Genomic DNA, 27,324 nt, shown 5'->3' with positions numbered 1-27,324 from the left:
GAAAGAGAAAGTGAAAAGAGAAAGTAAGACTAAAATTATAGCTTCTGGGGTGGTGTTTAGCTCAGTTGGTAGAGCACCCGCCCCATGTGTTGAGGCTATAGTCCTCACTGCAGACGGCCCCGGTTCGAATCCCTAGGCATGTCCCCCTGCATGTCATTCCCCCCATCTCTGCCTCCCATTTTCTGTCACACTCTCAACTGTCCTATCGAATAAAGGCATGAAAAGCCAAAAAATATACTTAAAAAAAAAATGATGGGTCCGGTCTGGGCTGTTTTTTGGCAAATTTGGGCAAATTCAGAGCAACAAACAGGATAACAGAAAGACAAGACAATTGACCTTATCATGTTAACTGGTGCAAAGACCGCCATCTATCACTCTGAGCTAATTGGCAAGTGGCAACCTGGGGCGGCAGTGGGTCGTCCAATAATCAGAGGGTTGGCGGTTCAAATCCCACTCTGTCCTGGTCGTGGTGTCCTTGGGCAAGACACCTTACCCACCTTGCCTCGAGTGAATGCGTATGAATGATCATGGTGGTTGTCAGAGGGACCGTTAGGAGCACATTGGCAGCCACACTTCTGTCAGTCTGTGCTACAGAAGTAGCTTACCATCACTGGTGTGAATGAATAAAGGTTACTGCACGCGCTTTGGGATAGAAATAGAAAAGCGCTATATAAATGTAATCCATTATTATTAATCTGACAGTGGCTTCACAAATTGAGAATGGTTGATTTGTGAATTTTCAAAGTTTTTAAATTTAGAGGCCTGCTGTGACACCACCATCAGGACTTTTGTCTAGTGTTTCCAGTTGAGGACATCTGATCATCGTCTCCCTTGCTGGGTCTCAAACTCACAACCTCTGACACCAAGAACCAGCTCCTAACTCACTGAGCTAATTGGCTGGTAGTGAGACCTAATGTGTAGCTTGATTTATCGACTCAGGGAGTCACTGGCTGGGCAGCTGTTGTCAAGGGACAGATTTTATGCAAATTTAGGCAATTTTAAAGTGAAAATTCCAAAGCTGTAGCACATGCTTGATTTTTTATGAATTTTCAAAAATTTTAAATTGAGGCTACAGTCTTATGTTTTTGTCGAGGAAATCTGGCATTTTGACATGTCATCATTATCATCATCATCACCACCCTTGTTGGGTCTCGAACATACAACCTCTGACACCAAGAACCAGCTCCTAACTCGCTGAGCTAATTGGCCGGAGCTGAGAACTGGCGTGTAGCTTCATTTATCGACTCAAGGAGTCACTGTCCAGGTAGTCAGGTGCAAATATGACTTGACCCCAAAAAAATTCTAAGAAAAGGTTTCTCAGCTGTTTTTTTATAGTATTAGATGACCTTAATAACATACTAAAAGTTTACCAAAATTTGACCACTAGAAAGGTGTCATTTACAAGATGGCGTCCAAGATGGATAGGAAGCCTGGGGAGACACCAGAGGTGAATCGGGTAAAAAATTTTAACTAACAGATATCACCATGAAACTTCCCAAGTGTATCACTTACATTAAGACAAATATTTTTTGTATTACAAGTTTTGTCAAATTGTATGTTTAAATATGTAAATGAGGCAATATCTCATTAAATATGCGCTAATTTGCATACATTTCCAGAACCGAAAACTGAGCAATGGATAAAGCTACTTTCAAAATGATTGTTTTATTTTGTTGACATACTAGAGTCAGAGGTTTTTACAGAGGGGATTTTGGATATCTCTTTTTATCACTCTGTAAATGAGAAAATACTGTCACCAGCCCTAAAAATTCAAATATCGCTATGTTTTTAGGAGTAAAATGTTGTATAAATCAGGCTATGAATGATATATCAACAAACCCCTCTGTAAAAACCTTCAGAATATAGAAAGGGATCAAACTGGAAGGTTTGGTGTCTGTAAGTGCTGCTGAAGTGGAGATTTTGGGCTCAGAGTCTGAGGAAAAACTCATTTTGAGAAACATGTACATGTAAAATTCCATGTAAATTGTACTTTTATGATTGGTTGCGGATACGGAGGAATTTTGGAGCCAACATAATTGTTCAGGAGAGAGGGAGCTTTACAATGATACCTGACATGACATGGGTCAGACAACAGGCACAGCACAGTATGTCACAATAGCATGTTCACTTGTGGTGAATTTAGGAGAAATCTACAGACAAAAGAGACAAAATGAAGTAAAATAACCACCTTAATGTGGATTTTCTATCATTTCTTTGGACTTTTCTGAAAAAAGACATGTTAAGAAAGAAAAATAGCCCAAAATCTCAAAATTATCAGTGCATGCAAAATGTTAGAAGAAAATACTAATACCACTACAGTGCACAATTTCCATCATAGAATTAATGTCTTTTTTTTTTTTTTAGAAAGCATCTAACTAGGCCCTATTTCTACCTTACGTGTCAACCACCCATTCCAATAAGAATAAATTCATTAGAACTGTGTGGTACTGTAAGTAAGTATATAATCTTGTCAGCACAATTTAGACAAGTCCAATGGATTCACAGACCCAGAAAACATGGGGTTAGACACCAATATTACTTGGCTAGGTCAAATAATGAAAGAGTTAGGATAAAGGCAAAAACTAGTGGCAAAAACCCTGTTTTTTCATGCACTGATAATTTTGAGATTTTGGGCTATTTTTCTTTCTTAACATGTCTTTTTTCAGAAAAGTCCAAAGAAATGATAGAAAATCCACATTAAGGTGGTTATTTTACTTCATTTTGTCTCTTTTGTCTGTAGATTTCTCCTAAATTCACCACAAGTGAACATGCTATTGTGACATACTGTGCTGTGCCTGTTGTCTGACCCATGTCATGTCAGGTATCATTGTAAAGCTCCCTCTCTCCTGAACAATTATGTTGGCTCCAAAATTCCTCCGTATCCGTAACCAATCATAAAAGTACAATTTACATGGAATTTTACATGTACATGTTTTCTCAAAATGAGTTTTTCCTCAGACTCTGAGCCCAAAATCTCCACTTCAGCAGCACTTACAGACACCAAACCTTCCAGTTTGATCCCTTTCTATATTCTGAAGATTTTTACAGAGGGGTTTGTTGATATATCATTCATAGCCTGATTTATACAACATTTTACTCCTAAAAACATAGCGATATTTGAATTTTTAGGGCTGGTGACAGTATTTTCTCATTTACAGAGTGATAAAAAGAGATATCCAAAATCCCCTCTGTAAAAACTTCTGACTCTAGTATGTCAACTAAATAAAACAAGAATTTTGAAAGTAGCTTTATCCATTGTTCAGATTTCGGTTCTGGAAATGTATGCAAATTAGCGCATATTTAATGAGATATTGCCTCATTTACATATTTAAACATACAATTTGACAAAACTTGTAATACAAAAAATATTTGTCTTAATGTAAGTGATACACTTGGGAAGTTTCATGGTGATATCTGTTAGTTAAAATTTTTTACCCGATTCACCTCTGGGGCCCTAGTTTCGTAGACCAGGTGAAGTCTAACCTCGGCGCAGCTTCGCCACGTCAACGGGGTGTGGCCCAGGTCCATTTCGCAAGTCTGGTGGGCCGCGCAGTCAGACTTAGACCAGCGCAGCCCCTCCCCTCGTCCCTCCCACCGGCGCAAACGGTGAAGAGGGAGGAGAGAGGGCGGGAGGGAGACAGGAGGAGGAGAGAAAGGCGTGGAGTGGGTTTGACACAGCCGAGTCAGATCTTCACCAATTTTTTTCTGTGATAGAGATAGTATACTGTAGTAGGCTATATACTGACTATCTGATACAGAGGCTGTGGTGGGCTAAGAGAGATGATGATTTGTGTTTTGTTTTTCATTACGGCTGCGTGACGACGCGGTCGCTCGCCCTCTAATAAATTAATAAGTAAATAAATAAATAAAGCGATCATCACAACTGCAGTGCGTAGTCTCAACACGGCAGCGACATGCAGTCATCCACCCTCAGTCCTGCTTTTGGGACATCCACAGCTGCTTTTCAGTGCCAGTTCGTCCCTGCTGTGTTAATTCAGGTGGAGTTTCCTTTACGCGCCGACAGCCTTTGATCTCTGCTTTGATCTGACGTCAGATGTGACGGGACAATCTATATAGATATAAATTCACGTGTTGATTCCATTAGTTGCATTAAATAGTGGTTATTGTGGATATTTATTGCATTGAAATGTGTCTGGAACTGTGGAGATCTGCCTGTGAGGTCTTGGTGACGTGTGTGCACTGCAGGTCAGTCAGTCAAACTTCCACTGCACCTGCTGCGCTTCGCCCTGCGCTGAGAGTAGACCTGGTTGGAGGTGGCGAGCTTTCAGCGCAACCTCGGTGGGACATTTTCGCACAAAACTTCCACTGCACCAAGCTGAATCTGTGACGCCTCCCCCTGCTGCGCGGCCACGCCTATCTCAGCGCAGCGCGATCTACAAATCTCCCAATCTGACTTTGCGCTCGGCTGCGCTGGTCGAAACTTGCATTAGACCGGCTGCGCTACCTTGCGCCACCTGCGCTGCGCCAGCAAACTAGGGCCCCAAGTCAGACTTAAAAAAGGATGGGTGGGGAATATGTTCCACTCCAATCTTAATTCTAAAACATGTGGAACAGCCATATTGATTCATAAAAAAATTCAGTTTAATGCAACCACTGTTATCTCAGATCCGCTAGGACGATTCGTGATGGTTTCAGGGCTCCTCTACCACAAGCCTGTGGTTCTGGTTAATATATATGCCCCAAATTGGGATGATGATAAGTTTATTGCCAAAGTTATGTCATTAATTCCAGATCTGAATTCACAACAATTGATTTTTGGTGGAGATTTAAACTGCGTGATGAATCCGGCACTTGACCGCTCCAATCCTAAATCTACAAATCTTTCCAAAAAAGCCAAGCTTTTATCTGTTTTTATGGATCAGATAGGAAGTGTTGACCCCTGGCGGTTTTTATTTCCACAGAGTAAGTCCTTCTCTTTTTTTTTCTAATGTACACCACTCATATAGTAGAATAGACTATTTTTTTATTGACCAGAACCTTCTCCCCTTAGTCAAAAAAGTTGAATATTCATCTAACACAGAGTCAGATCATGCCCCTTTACTTCTGGACCTTGCATTTCCTCTTTACCAATTAGAACACCCCTCCTGGAAATTAGACAGAAATCTCCTAGCAGATGAGAGCTTTTGTGAAATGATATCACAAAAAAATGACGACTTTATAAATTCCAACAAAAAAGATGACATTTCCCCTTCTCTCCTGTGGGAAACACTAAAGGCTGTAATCAGGGGTGAAATTATATCGTATTCGGCTAAAATAAATAAAATGAAAAGAATTAAACAAGAGGAGCTAATTAAAGCTATATCTATGGTGGATGCTCAGTACTCTGCTTCTCCCTCCCCTGAGCTCTACAAAAGGAAGCTGGACCTCCAAACACAATATAATTTACTATCAACTGAAAAAACAGAACGTCTCCTATTAAAATCACGGGGGTATATCTATGAGCATGGCGACAAAGCCGGGCGTTTATTAGCACACCAACTTAAATGCCGCTCAGCCTCTCAACAAATCCCACAAATACGAAAGGATGATGGTGAACTAACTATTGACCCAGAAGAAATTAAAGAAACATTCACCACTTTTTATTCAAATCTGTATACATCAGAGATGACAAAGGACTGCTCTGACATGGAACATTTCTTTATTATAAAACGGAAAGGTGAAATCCGGCGATCTGATTGGTTGTTAACCGTGGTATATTGAGCATAGCTACTATTCTAAAGCCTTATCACAGCGTAGGCTATCACTCCGCCTCAGGCACGTATGACTGGTATGAATGGAATGAATGGAAGTTGTTGTCATGTATCCATGACAACGGACTGTTGCAGTCCGTAGCAACAGACAGTTGATGTTTTTACGATGTTAAAAAATGGACTAAAGTAGTTGAATTCACATGTTTAAAGTTGACTTTCACCTCCGGGGAGGGTTAACAATGGTAGAGGGGACTGAGCAGTGACTTTCACCTGAAAAAATGCGGAGGAAAAGACGAGCTGCAGAGCTACTTGGAGCTAACATCTGGAGAGGTGGGACTATTTTGTCTCCGCTTCGCGTCGGGCCGAACAACGCCCCTTAGCCGTGGTATAATGAGCATATACCACGGCCTGTCGTGATATATTGCTTAAATAACCTCCAGGCTCCTTCTGTAACAACAGTTCATAGGACTGAAACTGAGCTTCCGCTAAATCGTACAGAAATCATTACAGCAATAAAGGCAATGCAAAATGGCAAGACACCAGGGGCCTCATGTATCAATGTTGCGTACGCACAAAAAAGTGGCGTACGTCATTTTCCACGCCAACGTTCAGATGTATCAAAAGTGAAATGACCGTGGAAAAGTGCGGTGGCCCACGCCAACTCCATAGCTGGCGTACGCACGTTTCTACAGCTATTGTTCCTTTGGCGACACTTAGAGGTGAAGCTGTGAAACTGTTAATAATGTGAAAACAATTAGTCCTCAGAGTAATGTGCACATCAGAGACACATTTATGAACAACTAACCCATCCACGTGTTGCAATTAGATAGGTGGATATAAGCACGCGCAAAGTGGTACCGTCAGCTTTAGTTTTAAGATATTGCAGATGCTGCAGTGCGAAGTGAATGTACAGATGCATCACATATTAACAAACATTGTGGCGAGATGGCTGGTTCAGCGCACGATTAATTAATTCAGCATAGTTGGGAACAGATTACAGGCTGGCACTGCAAAGTAAATGTATTTGTTTAATTGTCGTATAACCCCCGATGCACACATGTTTACACGGCTCAACTTTATTAAGGAGCACCTTCAACTCAAATTTGGTTAAATTGCTGTTCCTCACAGTTTTTCATGGTGTTATCTGACCGTAAAGAGAAGGGAATCTTTGGTGCAGGCCTTATTTACATTGATTTGCATATTTAAATGGAGGCGTGGACAGGGAGGAGTTCGGCACTTCTACATGTGCGCTCAATTCCACGTTGATTGGGATGTACAAAGGAAAAGTGCTTGGATCCATGCGTACGCACACTTTGATACATCAGATTTTCTTTGTGCGTACGACAGTTTCTGGATTCTGGCGTACGCCATGTTTCAGTATGAAATCCACGCAAGTATTGATACATGAGGCCCCAGGCCCTGATGGGTATCCCATAGAGTTCTATAAAAAGTTATTTGACAAACTAATAACAATTTTACTTGATATGTTTAATGACTCTCTGTTACATGGATCACTTCCACAGACATTGACTGAAGCATCAATTACCCTTTTGTTGAAGCCAGGTAAAGACAGCAAAGAATGTGGCTCGTATCATCCCATCTCCCTCCTAAACTGTGATGTGAAGATCTTGGCCAAAGCCCTTGCCCGACGCCTAGAAACCACAATGCACGACGTGATTTCTGCTGACCAAACTGGTTTTATTTTAGGTCGCCATTCTTTTACAAATATCCGTTGACTCCTAAATGTTATCCATTCTCCTGCGTCCTGCGCGATGCCTGAGGTGGTTATCGCGCTGGACGCAGAGAAAGCATTTGATAGGGTGGAATGGGAATATTTATTTGCTTGTTTAAAGAAATTCGGATATGGACCTAATTTTATTTCATGGATTAAACTTTTGTATACCTCACCCAAAGCCTCTGTAACCACGAATGGTAAACGTTCACAATATTTTCAGTTGTCAAGGGGCACCCGTCAGGGCTGCCCAATCAGTCCACTGTTATTCGCCTTGGCCATAGAGCCCCTGTCTATTACACTCAAAACATTACCATCAATTGTTGGGATTCATAGGGGGGGGAGAGAGCACAGAGTATCTCTTTACGCAGATGATTTGTTAATGTATGTATCTGGCCCTGTTTCATGTGCTCCCCATATTATCCACGGCCTGAGGAGTTTTGGCGCCTTTTCTGGGTATAAACTGAACTTCAGTAAAAGCGAATGTTACCCTGTTAACGATTTGGCTCTTCAAATACAGGATGGTGCTTTACCGTTCAAAATCTCTAAAAATGGCTTTAAATATTTAGGCATTAATATCACAAGGGACATGCAAAGCCTTCATCAAGAAAACTTCTATCCGCTATTTGAGAAAGTCAAATTAGACCTAAAGAAATGGAAACCACTTCATCTGTCCTTAGCAGGGAAAGTGAATTGTATAAAAATGAATGTGCTCCCCAAGTTTCTTTACCTGTTTCAATGTATCCCACTTTATCTTCCTAAATCTTTCTTTAAATCTATTGATAAGGCTTTAATTTCATTTATATGGGACGGGAAAAAGCCTAGAATTCCGTTAGAACTGTTACAGAGGCCTAAAAACCAAGGTGGCTTAGCTCTTCCGAATTTTTGTCATTATTATTGGGCCTCAAATGTTCAAAAAATCATGTATTGGCTCCATACTCCTGACGCAGACTGGTGCCAATTTGAAGCTGCATCTTGCATCTCCACCTCTCTTAAAGCCCTGGGGCCTCATGTATCAATGTTGCGTACGCACAAAAAAGTGGCGTACGTCATTTTCCACGCCAATGTTCAGATGTATCAAAAGTGAAATGACCGTGGAAAAGTGCGGTGGCCCACGCCAACTCCATAGCTGGCGTACGCACGTTTCTACTGCTATTGTTCCTTTGGCGACACTTAGAGGTGAAGCTGGGAAACTGTTAATAATGTGAAAACAATTAGTCCTCAGAGTAATGTGCACATCAGAGACACATTTATGAACAACCCATCCACATGTTGCAATTAGATAGGTGGATAGAAAAGCATGCGCAAAGTGGTGCAGAAAATAGCATCAGCTTTAGTCTTAAGATATTGCAGATGCTGCAGTGCGAAGTGCACACGAGTCCCGGAGGTTTTTTTTTTTTTTTTGCACATGATGACTCCGAGGGCAATTCTCTTGGAACTGAGCGCAGTGCGCTGCAACCGGCCTGAGAGCGCGACACGTCGGGGAGCCATCGCCTCCATTCAGGTGCTGACCACACTGTGAACAGGAAGCATTTTTATACTATAAATGTACAGATCATATGTGATGCGTAAATGCATCACATATTAACAAACATTGTGGCGAGGTGGCTGGTTCAGCGCATGGTTCATTCATTCAGCATAGCTGGGGACAGATTACAGGCTGGGACTGTATGCGCGCAAAGTAAATGTATTTGTTTAATTGTCCTATGTAACCCCCCGATGCACATTGAGCATGTCTGCCGAAATATCACGCTGTCAGTGACTTTCTTTTTGCTGGTTAAACTACACAGACTGTGTGAAGTACTTAGGGTTGCCACCTTTGAGTTGTGAAAATAAGGGACACTCGACCAAATGTCGACGGGGGGGGGGGGGGGGGGGTGACACGGGTCAAAAGGCCACACTTTTCATGTAGGCCTATGTATTTTGTACACGTTCAACTTCTTGTATTAACACATTTTAAACTGGAATGGGGGCAGGTACAGTGCACCTCATTGACTTGACGTAGCTAAGGCCAGGACGGGCTACTTGTTTGATCCAAAACATAAAGTTGCAATATCCCACTTAAATATAATAGTCATACATATTAATGCCTATAGCCTGTGAAGAGGCTGTCACATGTTACACATGTAATGATTCCTCACAACAGCCTAATAGGCTTTATGCACAGCTCCACTACTTCCTGAACATTTAAACAAGTTCCTTTATTTCCTGTATTATTGGACAAACTGATTAATCCAGGTGTGTCTGACCTCAATAGTCAGAGAGCTGGCAAGCTTAATGGGAGGACTGGATGGTTTAAGTTCAGGAAGTAGTGGAGCTGTGCATAAAGCCTATTATTAACAGTGATTTACCATGGTTTGAAACACATGCAAATCAAATAAAAATGCATCTGCACAAAATGATCAGAAATAACACTGTGCTAATGTTCAGACCAGTTCAAGGCCAGCTGCATAGGCTACCAGCAACAGCAGGTCAGACGAATAAACAGCACCCAGTTAGTTTGCTTTTGTTTATGTAATAATAATAATATAAAAGCCTAATATAAAATCAGCCCAGTGCGTAAAGCTGTCGCTTCAAGTGGAGATTTTTTTTTTCCCATATTGCCCGTTCATTCATCATCCCGTTAGACTGAAAATAGGTTACAGTGGGTTTTTTAGGTGCTGTAGCTACAAGCAAATCTCATGTTGTCTCTGTACAAAGACCTTTTTAAATGTGAAAACAGAGTAGACCTACTCAAGATTTGCGTTTGAGCAACACATAACAGGGCGGCGAAATATGTAGATAGCCACATTAAGTTAAATTAATTTACCGATTATCCATCTTATTATCTGTCCTGCTGCGAGCGGCGCACAACTTCTTTCAGTGGTAACTCACTGTAAATAGGCTATAATGACCTCTTGACGCTCGGCTCAACAGCTGAGCAGCGTATCCCCTCAGCTGAACATCTGCAGGCGGAGACGTCAACAGCAGCGGATCAGCTGATCTCTCCCTCCCAAACGCTCCGTTCTGGACTTTCAAAGTAAAGGTGACGCCAGCTGAAAGTGTCCTACAGAGAGGATGATCTCTGTTTCGTTGTAGTTCTGACAAATGCTGGATCTTTACAGAACACGTGCGAAGTGATGCTGCATTCATGACAACTCTGAAATACGGGACAAAGCCCGTCCCGTATTGATTCAAAACGGGACGCACTATTTTATTTCAAAATACGGAACGATTCCGTATTTTAAGGGACGGGTGGCAACCCTAGAAGTACTTAATGTCAATAAACACATGCGTAAAGTTGGACATGTGTCTTTATCAGCCTCCCTGGCGCACTTCTGCATTTATTTACTACGCGATCTGTGTATAAAAGAAGGCAAATAAAATTGTAAATCCATTTCACATAATTTAATTAGAGTACAGTGTCTGCTTTCATTTGGGATGACAGCGGTCCTCCGCCTCACATTCACCTTTATATAACACATACACTCTCCCACCCCCTTTGTGATGGTGCCGGAGGACGGCAAAAAAAAACAAAAAAAAAGATGTTTACACGGCTCAACTTTATCGAGGAGCACCTTCAACTCAAATTTGGTTAAATTGCTGTTCCTCACAGTTTTTCATGGTGTTATCTGACCGTAAAGAGAAGGAAATCTTTGGTGCAGGCCTTATTTACATTGATTTGCATATTTAAATGGGGGCGTGGGCAGGGAGGAGATTACCACTTCGGCATGTGCGCTCAATTCCACGTTGATTGGGATGTACAAAGGAAACGTGCTTGGATCCATGCGTACGCACACTTTGATACATCATATTTTCTTTGTGCGTACGACAGTTTCTGGATTTTGGCGTACGCCATGTTTCAGTATGAAATCCACGCAAGTATTGATACATGAGGCCCCTGGTCACCTCCAACCTACCCCTCTCTTTCTTACAATACACTAACAATCCTATCGTCATAAACACTCTCAAAATATAGGCTCAATTCAGACGCAACTTTGGGTTTAAGAACCTTCTCCATCTAAGTCCCATACACAATAATCACCTTTTTCCCCCAGCCAGGTTAGACTCCAAATTTATTCTCTGGCAGAGACGAGGCATTCATAATTTTAAGGATATGTACATAAACTCTATTTTTGCAAGCTTTGATGACTTATCACACAAATTTGGCCTGCCTCGGTCTAGCTTATTTCGATATTTCCAAGTCTGCCACTTCCTTCAACATCATGACCCCAACTTCCCATACATAGCATCACCTTTTGGTTTAGATGATCTGTTAAAATCCACATTCAAGACTAAAGGACTTATCTCAAGAATTAGTGATTGTATAACCTCTTTTAAAAACACGACACTAGCAAAGATTAGAGCAGATTGGGTGGATGAACTGGGGGAAGACTTGGAAGAGGAGATATGGGAGAGCGCTCTTTTAAGAGTAAACGACAGTACCTCCTGTGCCAAATTAAGCATCATACAATTCAAGATTCTACATCGCACCCACTACTCCAAAGCAAGACTGGCTAAAATATATTACGGTATATAAATATGAGCATTGTGATCCCTCTGTATGTTTATCTATGTACAATATTGTTGATGCTCAATAATAATGAAATGAAAAAAAAAAAATATTTAGCAGGAATTGGATAGTATATGTTTACAGTCAAATGTTTTCATGCACTGTAGGCTAAATTTTTTATCAATCAAAAATCCGAGAAACAAGTATTGTGAAGGATGGTCTGGAGATGCTCTGTAGCAAGTTTGGTGTCAATTGAGCAAAAATTGTGGAAGGAGAAAAAAACAGAGTGATGGACTTCAGAATTTGTGATGAGTTAGTGGACAAATGTTTCAGCAGTATTGGGGCTACAGTTTGGTGAAAGTTGCAAAACTGTAGCATCTACCGTTGGTTTGGTAGAAATTTTCAAAGTTTTTAAATTTAAACCCCTTCCCCCAGGGGGGGCACAAGTCTGCATGTGTGTGTGTGTGTGTGTGTGTGTTTATAAATATGGTTCACTGTTTCTCTGGGACTTTCCAACTTACACTCGCACATTTCAGTGGGAGGAACCTTGTGTGTCTGGTATTTATATCCCCACACGGCAGAGGTCAGTGCAGCAGTTACACTAACTAAGGAGAACACTTCTACAAACCACACCATCATTCTGGTAAGTGATCACTGTGAACTTTTATGCAAACTGCAATATTTAAATGTTTTAGATGTCCCATGGTATGGTGGTATTGGACAGTATTATGTAGTGCATTAAAAGAAAAAAAAATTGAGAATGGGCTCTTTGCACAGCTCCACTACTTCCTGAACTTAATGCTACTCCTTCGTTTCCTGTCTTACATTATTGGAAAAACTGATTAATCCAGGTGTGTCTGAGTAGTCACAATGGTCAGACACACCTGGATTAATCAGTTGGTAGTAGGTAGTAGTTCAGGAAGTAGTGGAGCTGTGCAAAGAGCCCATTAAGAAAGAAATACCATAGGTTTCCATTATAAAATTATCCATATACTCCTTAACAACAATAGTGTAAGAAGAAGAATTTGACCAACGTCCGTCTGACTGCTTCTGAAGCTGTTGATCATTCAGCTCCAACCTGAATGAACGGCTGAACTACTTTTAGATTAGATTAGACTTTGTCTGTTGCAGAAAATCATTTTGGTCAAGTAAACAAATGTTACTGCACCTACTCATTGTTTCAATGTTGAAAATTTGGCACACAGCGAATATTGTGGAGATTTCTATGCCTTCATTACCACTGGTGGCTTTTCACAAGCTTCAGCCACCGTCCTTTGTTTGGGAGGATTTAAATCAAATAAAAAACTTTATTTCTACTTCAGGCACAGCATCCATAATTAAAATGTTTGAGTTTCATCTTTAAAAAATAGCAAAAGAGAGCAGAAAAACAACCCATTATGACCTCCCCCTGAGTCATCAGAGCCAGCTGTCCCTCACTCATCTTTATGAAATCATTTCCTGACAGGAGCAACTCTTATAAACAAATATATTTATTAAATATAGGTGCTCCAATCAATTGGGAACCCGATTGGCTGATTTGCGTACAATCAGAATGACTGATCATATGATGCAAAACTTGCAAGACAATTAAAAATCCACAGCTGCTGACATGGCATCCCCAAACTGCGTGCAGATGTAGCTCACAGGCGGCCATATTGTGTCAGTCCACTCCTTCTGACTCTGGCTGCAGTAGACGGTGATCCAGTCATCTGCACTAAAAACTATTCATAACTCTGTGACATTTTGTCCATATATTGCTATTACTTTAACTATTTTCAGTTGTTACTTTTACTGAAAAGAACATGAGGGAATATAAGGGAACAGCTCATAACATGGATTTTAACCTAGGGAGCCTGAAAATTACATATTGTTTTTGTCAATTCTCACATTTTGGGGCCGGAAGGCAAACACAAAGACATATTAAAGAGTCTTCAGAAAGTGATATTTTACTATTCTTTATAACATCTATAACATGGCAGCATTTTTAATTTGTAAATGTTCTGATTTGTAAATATTTCCAAGTAATTGCGCTTGCTGTTGTAAACAATAAACATGAAACATGCACACGCACATAAGATGCAGTACTACCAGGATACTGGTGTTTATCATGTATACAGGGATACTGAATAACCAGGTTTCTTTAAAGGGACATTGTGTAACTTCTCCTGTTATCTCTTCATGAAAATGTATTATTTGGTTCTTCAGTCTGTTTTTCATTAACCAGTAATCCCCCCCATCAACAAAGTGAAGTGTTCCTTTCAGCTCTGAATGAGCCGTTCATATCATTCATATCTCCATGGAGCGGGTAAGCTCGGTGCTGGCTGCCATGTGGTGTCTCCATGTTTTTACGTCAGAGCAGTTACATTGACACTTTATCATTGACTACTAGCCTATAGAGGGATTATCTGTTTACCAACAAATCAGGATGCATGCGCAACCTGACTGCAGAAAGAACCGGTTGTCATGGTTACCTCTATGGATCTAGTGTAGTCAAAGCGGTGTTAGCTAGCGATGTTGTCAGCCTACTACTACAGTTTATCACCTACTGATGTAGTGTGTGTTTTATACATAGATGGTTTTATAGTTTTATAACGGCAGGAAAAAAAAAAAAAACGTCAGGATGGAGGATCGAGTTTGTACCGCGGCAACGGCAACTCAGCCACGGGACAAGCCACGGACACTCACAGCACGGCGTCGGTCGGTCAGCGGTAAAAACAACACTGTCACTGTGCATCCCTTACGTTACCTACAGCTATTAAACAGACAATAATGTTCAGGAAAATACTCACGATTACTAAACTCAGTGTCTGTGAGGACTGAGCTGCTGCTGGTCAGAGAGGGAAGAGGACGGACCTGTCTAAAGTCTGGAACAACTGCATAACGTAACTATAACGTTACCTGCATGGCTGAGTATGTACCGGTCATGTAAAACAATATAGCTTAACGTTAATTAATCTCAGCTTGCTTTCCATTAGTATGTGACCTCGTCTTCAGTCACTGTCGTAGTAAACATTTCACAACTCATTCGCTGCAGTCAGATCTACAGCTGTGCCTGTGGGCATTTAGCTTCATCACCATTAAAACCAACGTGTCTAACACGTTATATTGCTCGAAATTAATCGCCAATGTACTATTTTCTCTCTCGTTTGCCTTGAAAGGGGTGCGAGTTGACGCTATTTTGTAAATTTTGCGCGTTTTGTTATTTTTATCAAAACAATTAGTGCAACACAAAAAGACCTGATCACGGCTCTTGCTGCTCTCTTTCTGCAGGCGACATGCGCAGTAGAACGTCTGTGACGTAGGCTGATAATCCCTCTATAGCAAGCTTCTTTTATTTTGATGTTACACGCTTGCGCTTCCAGTCTGTCTGAACTCGCACCAGATCGACTTCACAGGTCGGAAAAACACGAGTTTCAAAGGAGGTTAAATCGAAAGCAACTGGACTTAGTTATTTGTCTAGGAAGACGTTTCACCTCTCATCCAAGAGGCTTCATCAGTTCATGTAGCATCTGACCAGGCTGGGACTGGTCCAACTAACTGGTGTGGAGACTCACTATTTAACCTCTTGTGTGGGCGTTCACAAGGGTGATGATGTCACTGGTTCCCTTTTGTGCTCCAAATGCCAACGACAGTCGTTTAAATGACTGTCTTTGATGGAAAGTTGGTTTCGACTTCGTTAGTGCCCTGTGTTGTTATAACGACAGTCGTTGGAGGCACTTGCCACTAGGGATGGGAAATCGTCCCTATATTCAGATCATTCGATCGTGGACACTGTCGATCGCCGATAGGCGATCCAATCGCCGGGGGGGGGGGGTGCAATTACGTCAGCTTTGAAAAAAAAAAAAAAAAAAAAACTTGCTATATAGTTCCGTTCATTCATCTCCGCATAGCGCTCACTCTCCGTTATTGTCGTCCACACAGACAAGCGCGCATGCATGACGCGCGCATCTATGAAGTATTTTGACCCGCCCCACACCACCGCATCTATTTTCACAACCATCCCCGCCGCTATTAAACAGCGGCTTTTTACTTTGAAAGGGCAGACAGAGGCGCTGTGTTGCCGGTAGCTTGTCAGTGTGGAGCTCGTGAGGAGTGGGAGAGTCACAGTGCAGCGAGTGCAGCCGCCGCCGCCGCCGCCGCCTCTCCCTCTCCCCGCTCTGCTCTCTGCTTCAACCCCGCTCTGATGATGCGCCCAGCCGCCGTCTCACCGGTTCCCTCACACCTCCGCCGGCTTTCTCGTCAACATCAGCGCACCCCTGATAACACACTCTGGACTTCTTCATCAGTTTTTTTAATCACCCGCCCCACCCCGCACAGCCTGCGTCCGCGGCATGCACCTCCGAAAAAAAGTGAGAAGGAAAAAAAAAAGATCAGGAATTAAGAGTTTAATATTCACTCCTCTGTTGCACAGATCCAAGGGCTCTGTATATAGACATGTTGCTCCACGAAACATTTTTCAAGTACACAGTAGAGCGCAGGTTCTAGAGATTATTTCTTTAACATCTTATGGCAGTAAATTAATTAAAGATCGCCTTAAAGATCGCCATTTGAAAAAAAAATCACGATCGTCCCTTCGATCGCCGATAGACAATCCGATCGAAAATCACTCCATCCCTACTTGCCACTTGTGAACAGTGGTTGTTCTTTGAGGCTAGATTGTTGAATCTCCTGGGAAGGGATGAAAGGGCAGCATTGGAAATTGGAGATAGGTGGTGTCTGAGACCACCACCCCTGTTGAGGGATGGTTTCTCTACTTTTACATAGATGGCTTTACATAGATGGCTTTCTAAAGAAGCCAGGTTCCATATTATGCTGCTTTTCAACCATTTCACATGGTTCTAAGTTGTCCAACCATATTGTATTTGTAGTGTATTGTCCCCAAATCAATCTGCAGCTCTAAATCTCAACAATCTAAAAGTGGCTTTCCAGAGCTCTTCTGTGAACGAGCCGTTTCTGTGTCTGCACCTTGAAATGCAAATAAGATGGGTAAACCACGTCAACTCCACACCTGTCACGGGTAGAGAGGGTGTGGTTTTCACTACACGTGTCAATGTTGACATCGGGAATAGGGATGGGGTCGGGCATTGATTTCTGAATGATCAACTAGATGCTCAGTTTAAAAAAAAAAAAAGTTTCTGAGACTCTTATCTTGTCTGAAAAAATGTAAATGTTCCGTTTTTACTATGGCAGAAGAAGGAGAAACAGGGAGAGACTCCTACAGCCACCAGAAAGTTCTGTGTAAAACTCTGTCAAATAAAACAAGTGAAACATTGGGTCAATTCCATAGACTGTAAAAAGAATGGACATAGCACCGTGACGTCACCCATTGGTTTGGGGGAGTCTGTTTTGAGCTCCTACTGGTTACATGCTGCTATTCCGACATGCCGCTATTTCGACATTGACTTCTAATTGTCGGAATAGCGGCATTAACATTGTTTTTCAAGCGTTCCACTTTTCCGACATTGATTACGTTATAGTCAGACGTGTCCTTCTGATTTTTTTTTTTTTCATCTGAGACACTGTTTCTCATACACAAATACATAGGCCTATTAGAGAAGAAAAAACAAACCCGCCAAGTATGGGGTGAAATTACTGCCAAAAGTCCACAAACCCGCAAAGCATGTTTTACTCACGCCCAACGATTCACAAACAAACTCAGTGTGTTTTGCAAATACAAAACATAATTCACAAACTAATGCATTTTGTTTCACAAATAAGAAATGCACCTATCGAATAAATACACCATGCTTCAGAAACAAAAAACATATTTCTTCAAGTAAAAGAAAAAAAATCCTTCAAGTATAAAAACACAATTCTACAACTACAACTACAATTCTACAACTACAAACACAATTCTACAACTACAACTACAACTACAATTCTGCAACTATGAAACTGTCTCGTGACTTTTGGCAGTAATATCAAAGATATTCAATAAATGGAAAGATACTCCATGAACGGCTGCTCCAATGATATGAAATGGTATACACTTCCTGTCTCTCTAAGTGGGCGTGGCCAACCGTCACACCACCTCGTCTGTGATCGTGTGTGTGGATTTATACAATTTGTAGGTAGATGAAAGTGAGATATTTATATTTTCTTATGATAACATTAAATATTTACACTACTAACAGTAATATTTAGCATGCCAAAAATAATTTAAATCATTTTCACGGGAGTTTGCGGGCGTTTGTTTGACGTTGCCTAGGAGATCTGTGCCAAATCTCGCGAGAGTGTGTCGTAGAGACAGAGACAGGTCTTGAACAAAGTGGATTTTCTCCGGATCTCTCCGTCTGAAAGTTGCCATTTTGGTGTCAAACTGTTCAGAAGAGATGTGGCTTGTGAAAAATTAGTCCAAAATTTGCTTCAGTGACCGTGGGGAGAAAGACCCGACCATAATCGGTGTTCACATTAAATTTTCCCATAGGAATCAATACACTCCAAGCTGCCTCTGGTCGCTCTAAAGGGGCGTGGCCGTGCAGAAGCCCACGTGACATGCATACAGGAAGCTGACTCGTCATGAAAGGTCTTGGTTTATAAGCCGTCTTTGGTAATATTCCACCCTCCGCGCTGATCCACACACTTGCACTCACAGCCAGACCTGTAATTCGCACTCCACAACAACAGGTGGTGCTGCTGAGTCAATAGGCCTATGTCACGGCACAGCTGATAGCCGGAAGTGCAGTGTACCTGCTCAACCCAAACAGATGACAGATCTCCCAAAAGTGGGGTCCAGACGATGTGGTGCAACTTGAAAACGAACAATAAATAGTTATAATAATTGTTATGAATTAATATAGGTAGAGTGTGGCGTTTTGTTCATGCAGTTTGTAAACACCGGCAACTTTATGTTGTAACAGACATGAGAGCCGTTGTGGTGGGCTGGGCTCCTGCTAGCACTAGCATTAGCCTCAGCCTCCTCGCACTAGTCCTCACTGTTGAACAAGGCGTGAAACTGACTGCTGATTAATCTGATTCTCCCCCAGCTGCTCCAGGGAAAGCAGCTAAGCAGCTGGGTGTAGCACTGGGTTTTAGCCTCTTCCACCCACTTTGGAGCCGGGTAGGCCTACTACTACACCGGCGTCCGGCGAGAGGAGGCTGCCTTTTAGTTTATTCCGTAACCAGGGTGACTATCGGAGGTGGGTGTACACTGCTAGGCGATTTTGGAACGTTAAAAATCCCTGGTAGTCACCCTGGTTATATCCACCACTTTCCGGAGAATGACGCTGGGTGTCACCATGACACCATTCCACCGTTACTGTATTGTTGATAGCATAGACTGGTTGATAGACATCGACCGTGATGACTTTATTTATAATCATCACGTAATTTTAATGAGAACAATACGGACGAGGTTTTAGCTTTATGTCACATTTTCACGTCACTATATCACCGTTGCGACTACTCCGATGTTAATGAAGTCTATAAAACGAATTGTTGAACAAACATTTTAGATTAGCTGGGCTAACCGTTAGCTGTTAGCCGTTAGCAGTGTCAATAAACAATAACTCAATAAACAGCCCATGAAAAAAATATTTTCTCCAGCGGATATCCTAGTTCCAACATGACTGAGCTAACTGGAGTAGTTTCATGTCGTGTCCAATAACGGGAGGGTTTAACAGCTGACGTCCTGATGTTAGTTTGCTGCTGCTGTTAGCTTAGCTGTCAGCAGCAGCTAAGCTAACAACTACGACAACCATGACTAATTACAAAAATGTGCACACAGAAATAGTAATGTTTGTTCAATAATTCGTTTTATAGACTTAACAAACATCAGATTTAGTCACAACGGTTTTGGCAGCCCGGAGCCCCCACATTTGGTGCCTACACCGGTGGCTAACGCTACCAGTTAGCCGCTAACGCTATCAGTTAGCTGCTAACGCTAGTTAGCCGCTCGCTAGAATGCTACTAAAACCAACTTCCGTTGTGGTGTGACGCAATGGATCATGGGGAAATAAAGTGGTGGATATATAAACTAAGGCAGCCTCCTCTCGCTGGACGCCGGCGTTGTTGTGGTGTACCGGGCTCCAAAGTGGGTGGAAGAGGCTAAAACCATGGCTAAAACCCAGTGCTACACCCAGCTGGGGGAGAATCGTACTTCCGGCTATCAGCTGTGCCGTGACATAGGCCTATTGACTCAGCAGCACCACCTGTTGTTGTGGAGTGCGAATTACAGGTCTGGCTGTGAGTGCAAGTGTGTGGATCAGCGCGGAGGGTGGAATATTACTGCCAAAAGTCACGTGACAGTTCCATAGTTGTAGAATTGTAGTTGTAGTTGCAGAATTGTGTTTGTAGTTGTAGAATTGTAGTTGTAGTTGTAGAATTGTGTTTTTATACTTGAAGGATTTTTTTTCTTTTACTTGAAGAAATATGTTTTTTGTTTCTGAAGCATGGTGTATTTATTCGATAGGTGCATTTCTTATTTGTGAAACAAAATGCATTAGTTTGTGAATTATGTTTTGTATTTGCAAAACACACTGAGTTTGTTTGTGAATCGTTGGGCGTGAGTAAAACATGCTTTGCGGGTTTGTGGACTTTTGGCAGTAATTTCACCCCATAGCCAAGTTTAAAAACACACTGGCAGCAGCGCACACTGATCTGCAGCTACTGAGACTGTTATTATTCTGTCACCTGAGTTAACAAGGTGCACGGGTGTTTGGAGCTGACGAGAGAATAAAGAGTGAGACAACGCGGCTCTGAGGAGGAACTGTGAAGGACTCAGCTGTAATGGAAAATGACCTAAACCGAGTCCAGTAGAGCTGTAACTGTGTAGTGGAAAGGCGTGCAAAGTAATGGTAACTATCCTGGAAATCCTGCTTTACATTGTTTTAACATAGGTAAAAGAAAAAAAACGAGATTTTCTGGGATAAAGGGGGAGATTACATACGATTATTCTTCTTTCTGCTCCCTTTTGTTGAGATTTGGGAGGTTTTTGTTTTTATATATCTTATTAAAATGCAAGATCATTTTTCTGACTGATTTATTGCCCGATGCCATGTATCTCGCTTTCTTTCCCCCGCCCTCCGCCCCTTGTCACTTTGTTGTCACTTTGTTGCCGCTCCACAGAGCGCACATGGCTAATTAATATGCACGTGCTGACCATATATGGTTGTGTCTAGACGTTCCGGGGGCGGAATATGAGGTGTGTTCAAGTGCGCACCATTCTTGGATCCAGTTTGATTTATCAAAGATAAATTGCGGAGAGTTGTGCACGCACAGTTCGATAGATCTGAAAAAGGTGTAAATATTTTGGGTGTCTTTTCGCCATAGGCCTAAGCAAAAAAATTTGTAGCAGCAGTTTTACACTGCTTACTTACAGTTTTGATAAATGAGGCCCCAGGCCCTAAGCCCAGAGCCCAGAGACGCTCACAGCTGCAGCTTCTCCGCGGCTCATCCGCGGCGCTGTCCGTGGTGCTGACGGTCACAGGTTAACTTGACAAACAAACTGCAGCATAGTTCTGTTTGTTTATCATGTGTGTCAGTTTTGTTTGCGACTTGATAGTTGAGTTGTTGAGATTAAGAACATCACTCCCTCATTAAACCGGTGATAGGCATGCTGAAAAGAAAAAAAGAGAGAGAGACGCGCCTGGGTATCGCAGCTGTGTAAAAAATGTCGGAATGGCGATACCAAAAAGTGTCGGAATAGCGGCATGTCTAAATAGAGACATGTTGTAATAGCGGGATGTCTAAATAGAGACATGTCGGAATAGCGGGATGTCTGAATAGCGGGCGGACCCCGCTTCTACTACGGGGATTTGAACTGCGCCATCTTGGATTTTAGGTGGAGTCTACTTTCCATATTTGGAGAAGTGCGGCGGTTAGCCGGCTGAGAACCCGCACTGAACTCGAAGCTACCAACCAATTAACGGCCGGTAACTGTCTGTGAACCTGTCACTCAACTTAACCAAGCCCCCATTTATGTACGAATTTGAAGCTTAAACAATACTAAAACGGTTGTGGTAAAAAAATGTTTTAACATGGGGGTCAATGGAGAGTTGCTCACTTCCGGTCCCAGCCCCCAGAGGCCGCCAGGGAACTGCAGCTTTTTGAACGCGGAAGTGGTCTTCACTTGGAGAACCACAACTCCCCCCTTGGTCAATTTCATCCCCACCCCTACAGAGTCAAGCCTGGAGCGCTCACTGACTAGTCTGTGAGGGTCCAGATGCTGTAAACATGAATGGAACAGCACTTACCCACTCTCATGACATGTTACGTTGACAACAAAATGTTGTTGCAAAGTAAACAGAGCCAGAGGGTTGGTTTCCTCACTTTACTCTTTCTTCTTAAAGTCCAGCCACTAACACTTTGCCACTAACGGTGGATGCCCGATGGAGGGATGACATTCCCAACATAAACGCAGAGTTTGATTGGGACACCACTTGGTCAAATATTTTACTTACCTCCAGAAATCCAGATCATCAATTAATTCAGTGAGCCCGTGAGGGGTCGGATTGGAATTGAGCCATTATCTGACCCACCAAGTGAAAGGATTCATTGTCATTTCCACAGAGAGGTCATTATTGTGATTGTACTGGTAACTGACAGCTACTGTCTCTCTTTCACAGAAAACAACTTGTCCTCAAGATGTCAGGTAGGTAAACACCACTATAATATATGAAGGCCTAAAATGTTATGATATATTATGGAATTCTGAGGACAGATTATTTTATTAACATCTAGTAAATCTCTACTTTCAGTCACTGAACGAAGACTATGGTGAATATTCACCAAGTTTTGAAAGTTGCATTGAAGTTAAGTTACAAATTCTTTTAACAGGAAACATCCTCATCTTGCTTGTATAGATATGATTTATTCAAGTAACAAAGGAAAAAAGGGTCTCCCGCACACTGTCAAGTCACTTGCAAAAGACTTTAATAAAACAAACAACGTTTCGGTCCACAGGACCTTTTTCAAGCAGAGATTTTAAGCCTGAGAGAGATATTCTGAAAACAGTGTGAAGGCCTTTTGAGGGTCTACAGATTGAAGGATTTCAGTCCATGTATACTTGCCAACCTTTAGTTTGAAATTTGCTCTATTTGTTTCATTGACTTTTCTCTTGTATTTATGATATAGAGTAGTCGATTGCTTAGTTTGTTCTTTGAATGTTATTAGGAAAATTGGACAGTGGTCTGCAATATCCATGGACAGAACTCCTGATTTCATAGTTTTGCCCAATACATTTGTAAATAAATTTGTTACTTATACGGACATTCGTGCTGATCTATTTAGTACACTTTATAAGTCCTATTTTAATTTTAATGATCTTGATGATATGAATAAATTGTGTGTAATTTTAGCTGGCAAACATTGCATTAACGAATGTGCCAAAGCCTGCCACCTCATCCTCAATAGAAGACTGTCTCTCATGAGTTCCAGTTCATAAAACAACTGTTTTTGTTTGTTTGTTTGTTTTTTGTTTTGTTTGTATGGTACCATAATGTACGTTTTATTAGTTGGTGTCTCACAACTCTCTTTTTGAGTGGTCCCCAACACTTTTAATTTTGTCAAGAGGGAACGGGTAATTTTGTAATGAATATTGTATTTTTATATTGTCTCTGGATTTTTATTGTGTGTTATGGAGTGACACAATGAAGCTTATCTATCTATCTACTTACCTATTTGCTTATTTGCTGCAGATCTGGTTACTAAGGGCGGCTATACTTGGACTGAGACACATGCAAACGGCTTTGATGAGGATAACTTGTTCAACTTGCCCAAGGCCAGAGCTTCTGCTGGTGCAGGAGTGGGCTATGTTCGAGTTAAAGAGAGCGACTGTGGTGCTGAAGCCAAAGGACCCAACGCTGAGGCTGAAGCTGAAGCTTCTTCGACCTCCCTCAGTGCCAGTGCCAAAGCAGAAGTGGGCAGTGTCTCAGTGGACACTGAATATGATGGTGCAGGTGAAGCTTTGAAAGTCATAGTAATTCAGTTAAAAAAATCATAAAACAGGAAACTTACTGACTTGCTGATGTTCTGTATGTGTGATTGAAGTCATTAACAACATTGACCGGTCTGGTGATGCTTTTCAGTCTTTGGTGCTGAAGCCAAAGGACCCAACGCTGAGGCAGGAGCTAAAGCTTCTTTGACCTCCCTTGGTGCCAGCGCCAGCGCCAAAGCAGGACTGGGCAGTGTGTCAGCCACTGCTGGTAACCTGAAGACTACACTCGGTCTGGCAGCGGACGCTAAAGTTAAAGTTGGTCTGACAGGTGTAGAGGCAAAGGTGTGCGGTACAGGCTTCAAATTCGGCAGAAAAGTGGGCGTTTCTATGCTTGGTTCAGGCATTGAATTCGACCTGCTAGGTAGGTAAACACCACTACAATATTTGATTTCCTAAAATGTCATTACTTTTGCTGATCTGTTTATTTGCTGCAGGCGATACCATGAACCGGCCTGGTAGTGCGTCTGCTAAGGGCCGCTATGCTGGTACCAAGAATGATTCCTCTGGAGTCTCAGCTGGTGCAGGAGTGGGCCAAGCTGAAGCTCAATGGAGCGTCTTTGATGTTGGTGCCAAAGGACCCAACGCTGGGGCAGAAGCTGGTGTTGGTGGTGCCATGGCCAGAGCAGAAGTGGGCACCGCCTCAGCCTCCGTTGGTAACATGAAGGGTACAGTCGGTCTGGCAGTGGACACTGGAGCTAAAGTTGCAGATGGTACAGTAGAGGCAAAGGTGTTGGGTACAGGCGTCAAATTAGGCAGAACAACAGGTGTTTCTCTGTTTGGTTCAAGCTTTGAATTCAAACTGTGGTAGAGTGGAGCTCTGAAACAACTGCAGTGTTTTATGATTTTGAAGCTGCAACTGGAAATCATTTCAGTGCTATTAATATCATTGCTACAAGTTAAGTCATCCGAGGAATGACAGAATATTGTATCCAGCACATGAAAAGCACCATATCAATAACATGTTTGCTTGTTTGTGATTTGGTTTTGTTCTCAGCTTATTTTCTTCTGTCACACTGAGGACTCATTTCTGTCCTGCTTGGTTCAGATAAGATGAAAACCTCTGGTGGTGATGAACCACAAACAGCAAAAAACAACAATGAGAAAGAATGACAGGCAGAAAATATGCAAAGAAAACAAGATCAACTTTTACCTGTTAAGATGAATCAGATAAGCTGTTTTGTTTCTATTTTCTGTTGAACACATAGCGTGTTAATGTCTCCATCAAGTATGAACGACTTTAAGAACATGTTCTGCAGCACCTCTGTGATTCATGATGCATGTTGCAGTGTATGTGAGTAGATAAATAATGAAGTCATTCAAATTTCTTAAAGGGGACCTATTATGCTCCTTTTTGCACAAACTAAAATAGTTCCTGGGTGTCTTAAAGACATGTCTGTGACGTGCTTCGGTCAAAATACCCCAAAGATCAAACATCACAGCACTCTCAAAAACAGGGCTGTGCAAAACGGTCTGTTTCAGTGGCCCCTCCCTTTAAATGCAAATGAACCACTCCCTCAGCATTGCGTTACCATGACGATGTCTACTACTAGTACCCAGAGCGATAGATAAAACACCTACTGTATACTGATTTGGCCAAAATGTAGTATGCAAACAAAAGCTAAATCTGCAGTAGGCAAATTGCCAGATCTCCAGTCTGCATCGGACCAGTCTACATTGTGTAATGAAATGTGCCCATGACCTAGTCTCACCCTAACCAAAGATGGTATAGACTAGTCTTTGCCATGTAGGCTACTGTAACCATGTAACATGTAATATAACTTAATAAAATATATTAAAAATATATGCAGACTGGTCAGTTCATTGTAAAACAGTTATTTATTGATGTAAATGTGGTGATTTGTGCACATAGACTACAGAGCTCCGCAGCACTGCACCTCCTCTCCTCCTCCTTCTCACAGCTTCACTTTTCATTCAAACTAATCCAACTGCCACAATTGTAAGATTTCATCAATGAGACCAACATTTATCTCCTAAAAAGAATAACCACACGGCGGTAAATGTCTAAAAAACCTGTGGGTATGTTTATTAGCGATGGTTTTCTCTACCGCGATGAGCACGGACGTCTGCCCAGCTGGAGCAGAGACCTCGGCATGACCATGTAGGGGAGTCCGGCACGCAATGACGTGCTCATGTTCACCATCAGGACCTCAGAGGAGACGTGGCTTCAACACAACAGTCCAGTCATTAACAGAGTTTGATCTGTTCATTACATCATTATCACCAGAACATCTGGACCTGAGCTCAGTCTGCTGCTGCTGAGCTGCTTTACAATGTTTAACCTTCCTCTTTTTCTATCTAACACACACACATGGAAGATGAGGAGCGTCTCTGAGTTGACCTTTGACCTCATCAGACTTCACACTCATCCAACCAGCAGAGACCAGGGGCCTCATTTATCAAAGAGGGTGTAAAACCGCTACTACATTTTTGCGTACGGCGAAAAGACGAAAATGGCGTACAACCGAAATATTTACACCTTTTTCAGATCAATCAAACTGTGCGTACGCACAACTCTCCGCAATAAATCACACCGGACCCAAGAATGGTGCACACGTGAACACACCTCTTACTCCGCCCCCGGAACGCCTATATACAACTATATATGGTCAGCACGTGCATATTTAATTAGCCATGTGCTCTCTGTGGCGCAGCAACAAGTGACAACAAAGTGACAACGAGGCGGCGGAGGACGGGGAAAAATGCGGAACTTCTCCGAAAGCGAGATACACGGCGATATCGGGCAATAAATCAGTCAGAAAAATGATCTTGCATTTTAATAAGCTACAATAAAAACAAAAACCTCCCAAATCTCAACAAAAGGGAGCAGAAAGAAGAAGAATCTTATGTAATCTGCCCCTTTATCCCAGAAAATCTTTATTTTATTTTTACCTAGATGTTAAAACAATGTAGGAAGCAGGACGATAGTTACCATTACTTTGCATGCCTTTCTACACAGTTACAGCTCTACTGGACTCGGTTTAGGTCATTTTCTATTACAGCTGAGTCCTTCACAGTTCCTCCTCAGGGCCGCGTTGTCTCACTCTTTATTCTCTCCTCTCGTCAGCTCCAAACACACGTGCACCTCGTTAACTCAGGTGACAGAATAATAACAGTCTCAGTAGCTGTAGATCAGTGTGCGCTGCTGCGGTGTGTTTTTAAACTTGGATGGTTTGATCCTTGTCGGACGTCACACATAGCCTAATCAAAAAAGCAAAATCCTCAATCCGCTCTGTTTATCAATTAACATAGAGCCTAGTGTTATTATAGAGCGGGTTGGACCACTACCACAATTACTTCAAAAAATCCTACTGTGCTCTTCTAAATGTACTCCGCTCCTCTCTCCCTCTCACACTGCAGTTCTCTGACTCAGCAACGGTGTCGCCAATTCCTCCTGTTCCTCAAAAAAGGCGTAAATCACGGTACGCCAGGGTCA

General features: G+C 42.1%; 1 long non-coding RNA gene across 1 annotated transcript in view; it reads right to left on the bottom strand.

Moving 5' to 3' along the window:
- Positions 1-26,995, bottom strand: part of LOC310988711 — a 531,702-nt gene extending 504,707 nt beyond the window's left edge. Inside the window, exon 1 of the long non-coding RNA XR_014595499.1 lies at positions 26,600-26,995. This is a non-coding gene — a long non-coding RNA (uncharacterized lncRNA). The remainder of the gene's footprint in view (positions 1-26,599) is intronic.
- Positions 26,996-27,324: the final 329 nt, after the last annotated feature.

Source organism: Trachurus trachurus (genome assembly GCF_905171665.1).
Source record: "Trachurus trachurus genome assembly, chromosome: 7".
NCBI classification, from domain to species: domain Eukaryota; kingdom Metazoa; phylum Chordata; class Actinopteri; order Carangiformes; family Carangidae; genus Trachurus; species Trachurus trachurus.
The sequence above is the reverse complement of the archived record's forward strand: the minus strand, read 5'-3'. Positions and strand labels throughout refer to the sequence as shown.